The sequence below is a fragment of the Piliocolobus tephrosceles genome, chromosome 1 (assembly GCF_002776525.5).
Source record: "Piliocolobus tephrosceles isolate RC106 chromosome 1, ASM277652v3, whole genome shotgun sequence".
NCBI lineage: Eukaryota > Metazoa > Chordata > Mammalia > Primates > Cercopithecidae > Piliocolobus > Piliocolobus tephrosceles.
The window spans coordinates 90504084-90508684 of NC_045434.1; positions in this window are offsets into that span (position 1 = coordinate 90504084).

The window sequence follows — 4601 nt, forward strand, 5'->3', positions numbered from 1 at the left end:
GCAAGCTCCGCCTCCCGGGTTTACACCATTCTCCTGCCTCAGCCTCCAGAGTAGCTGGGACTACAGGCGCCCGCCACCTCGCCCAGCTAGTTTTTTGTATTTTTTTAGTAGAGACGTGGTTTCACCATGTTAGCCAGGATGGTCTCGATCTCCTGACCTCGTGATCCTCCCGTCTCGGCCTCCCAAAGTGCTGGGATTACAGGCTTGAGCCACCGCGCCCCGCGTAAATTTGTTACAATCAATTTTCTGTGTTCCTGGATCCCATTCAGGAAATCAGGTTATAGTCAGTGGTCACATCTCCTCGGGCTCCCCTTCACTGTGACAGTTTCTCAGACTTTTTTTATGAAGTTGGTGCAAAAGTGATAGCTCAATTAATTTTGCACCAACCTAGTATTTTGGATGACTTTGACAGTTTGAGCAGTACTTGTCGGGTATTTCATAGAGTGTCTCTCAATTGAGATTTGTGTAGTAGTGTTTTTCCTACGATTATAATAGGATCATTGACCTTTGGGAGGAAGACCACAGAGGTAAAGTGCCGTTTTCATCACATCATTTCAAGGTTATACAGCAACATGACCTCACTGCAAACACTGACCCTGGTCACCTGCCTGAGACAATGTTCATCAAGTTTCTCTACTGTAAAGTACTCCATTTCTTTCCTTTTCTCTACTTGCATCTTAGAAAAGTTGTCATTTCACATCACCCATTCCAAGGGCAAGAGACTTCCTTATGGAGCTGGGAGTACATGTTATATACACTGTATAAATTATTTGTAATTCTTCTCTATGAGAGATTTTCCTGTTTTCCCTCCCTTTTAAAGAACTATACAATCATTTCTTCTTATCAGCATGGACTGATGGATATTGGATACTATTTATGTCATACTTTAGGTTATAATTCAATATGTGTAATTTAGTTGTTGCTCGTATTTTACCAGCCTTGGGAGCTCTTTCATTTGGCCCTTGTGTCTCTTTCCCAATAACACCACCAGTTCCTTTTCTGAGCATTCCCTGGCTTTCTGGCCGTATAAGATGCTTCAGACTCATCTCATATAGCCTCTGTCCTGAACCTAGATTCACTCACTGCTCTAGTAAGCCTTGGTTTCTGTTATTGAAAAACTATATTATAAACCAAGTGTGTTGGTTGTGCTCATTTGCTAGTGGAATGTCATTGCTTCTAAGCTTTCTCAGTGGACAGAGATTAGAAATATATGTGCATATACTAATCAGTGTATATCCATAATTATTTCAATATATATCTGTCTTTTTCTATATTAAGCTAACCATTTGTTTACACTGATGTCTTTAACTCTAATCTAGTATCACATGGTTTATTCTGGCCTTCCTTGCTTATCTATCATTTCTTACGCCAATACTGAGAAATCAGCCTCTCACCATATTCAATCATATGTTCAATCCCAGTTCGCCTATACGGTATACTCTATTTTAAAAACAAAATTATCAAATGCTCAGTAGTCAGTGTATCCTATGTAAGCAACATTTTTTTTTTGCCTTTGCAGGTTATATGATTGCTGATTGAAAAGAAAGAATGAGTGAGTCAGGGTTCTTGAAACTGGGTAAGGATGGGATCAAGGTAAAGACAGAACATCCTGAAGGTCAAGGAGCTGAACAGAGGCTCAGCATAGTGGCTTAAGGCTGTAATCTCAGTACTTTGGAAGGCCAAGGCTGGAGGATCGCTTCAGCCCAGGAGTTTGAGATCAGACTGGGCAATATAACGAGAAACCATCTCGACTAAAATGGTAAAAAAAAGAAAAAAAAAAAAAAGTAGCTTGGCAAGGTGGCATGCAGCTGTGGTCCCAGCTACTCAGAAGACTGAGGCAGGAGGATCACTTCAGCCCAGGAATTCAAGGCTTCAGTGAGCTATGATTGTACCACTCTACTCCAGCCTGGGCAACAGAGTGAGACCGTCTCTAAGAAGGAGGAGCAGCTAGTGGGGGTTGGAGGCTGAATAGAAGTAGACTTTCACTCCATGGGGACCTCCTTCTATCAAAATCTCCTACTCAGCTTCCTCCTCCTGCCATTCCATCTTAACAGACCCACTTCTGAGAACAAGCTTCCTTCATATAGTTTGGACACAAAGAGTAAGGTTGTAGGTATCTTGTATGGGATTATGGGCATGACAGGGCCTCACTCCATATAAGGCACAGGTTGAACCAGTTTGAATTTTCTCTGTGAAGCAGGACAGGAGTGAGCATGGCATCTCTGTTACACAACTATGAACAGGAAATCAAGAATCTGTAGGGAACAGGCTGTGAGTAGATAAAAAAGCACATGATATTCAATCTGCAACCTACATAGTTGCTATAACTCAGCCTAATGAGTAATTCTGAACTTCCTGACACACAGAATATAAAGAGAAAAACAGTCTATTATACACTCTTTTTCATTCAAAGGAAGGATAGACTGTCATAACAGTGGATTCTAAAAGAAATTGTTTGCAGTAGTCAGCAAGACACTTAACACTCTTACAACAAATACACAGATGGTTGACAAACCCCTACTGCTTTGACTCACATTGAAAAACACAGTACATTGAAATGGAATGCTACTCATGGTGTGGCAGAAGGGATACACCAAGAATACAAGGAAGCAAAAATGCAGATGCCTAAAAGCAGAAGGTCTCTCAGGCCAACCATAGCTTGGCTCACAAGATATATAATTTACCCATCTGTGAAATGTGGACAATAAAAAGCTTAATGCATCACTTTAGCATAAAATGATGTCCAAATAAGATAAAAGAGCCCTAACTAAATCTGCTTCTTACTACTTCAGCCACTACCCTTCCCAGATATCATCTAACATCTAGCCAGGGAAGATTTCAAGACCACCTACACCTTTCACTTACACAGACACACACACACACATGCACGTACACACAGAGTCTATAACTCTTCTCTCTCTGTCAGTCTCAAGTCTCTTATTTCTCACTGACCCCAATCCTCCTCCCCTGAGCTCCAATATGCCCTCCCTACATGGACCTAGAGGTGTGCCTCTTTCTCTTTCTGATAGTCAGTCCTGGAGTTACATCCTTATCTCTGTCAGAATCTCTCTGCCCTGCTTTGATTGCTGGAGGAGTAGAAATGATTGACACACCCTGAACCTAATGAGAACTCAGACCCTGCCTAGACCAAGGACTAACTCTAATGGCTTCTCTAATGTCCAGTTTGTTCTCACCGCCTACAGGTGAATATTTTAGGAAACTTTCCCTATTATGGCTTTATACAATAAGCCTAATATGTGAAAATGGTTCCCCAGGTATAAGACTCCAATCAACCTTGAATCCTTGCCCAATCCATGTCAGTGTCCGTTGTCATGGCTGCAGCCCCAATCTATATGTGACTTGTGGTGATTTTTTATAAGGAATAGAGGTGGTCCTGAGAGTGGAGTAAGGAGAGTGTTGTGAAAGCAGCTTTAGTCACCAACATGCTCTCTTGGCATTCATGGGTATTCATAAATCATGGGGGAAATAAAGAGATAGGCCCCCATCATTTAGGGACACTGAACTAAACAAAAGGGAAGAAGAAGGAGAAGGAGAAGGAGAAGGAGAAGGAGAAGAGCACCCAATCTGTATTTATATAGCGCTTACTATGTACCAACTACTCTTCTAAGCACTGTACTCATATTACTTATTTAATTCTCACAACAGCTCTATGAAGGAGATGTTATCACCATTTTACAGATTAGCAACTAAGACAGAGATATCAAGTGACAAGCCTAAAGTTTACAACCAGTAAGTGATGAAACCTAGATTTGAAGTTAGGCGATCTGGCTACTGACACTAAACACTGAGCTGCTATACTGTGCTCGCAGAATTGTTATGCTGTGCTCCTAGAAATGTAGCACTGGATGGGCATGCTCTCCTCTTACTACCTTGCATCCCCTCTCCTCCATTCACCCCCAGTCATAAACACTGGCTTGGAACTTAAGCAACCCTACGTTTAGTCTTGGTTCTGACACTATTTTAACTTTGTGGATTAAGTAAGGTGACTTCTGTCAACCTCCAACTCCTGTTTGTAAAGTGAAGGCCTATAACCAAACCCAATGAAATATTTTATTTGTAATTAACTAAATCATTCAATGAACCCCTAGTAAGTACCAACTATATGTGAAGAACTGCTTTATTGGTATGGTAGTCATTACCTCTTTACGATCTGATCTTATGCAATTATTGGAGAAACATTTCTAACAAAGATAAGAATGTGGAAAGAAATGGACTGCCTTGTGAGGTAATGAGTTCTCCAACGAAAAGCATTTTCATTTAGGCCAGGAAGCTCACCATTAGGCGTGCGGGAGAGGAGATACAAGCTCCTGGTGGAAAACCACACTACGTTTTTGCTAAGGCCTCTGAAAGGCTAAATAAATTTGTGAGTTTCCTATGCTTCCTGCATCTTTCAATTTCCTAGGAAGATCCCTAGAGGAGCTCAGAGGGTGGTGGTAGGAGACTGTGGAAATGTTGTCGCCAGAATGTTTCATGGGCTGGCGATAGTTCTACGTTTCTACCAGAACATGCCAGAAAAGTGGCTACCAAACTAGGTAGAATCACCTGGGAAATATTTAACCAATGTAAGTTCTTAAGATCCA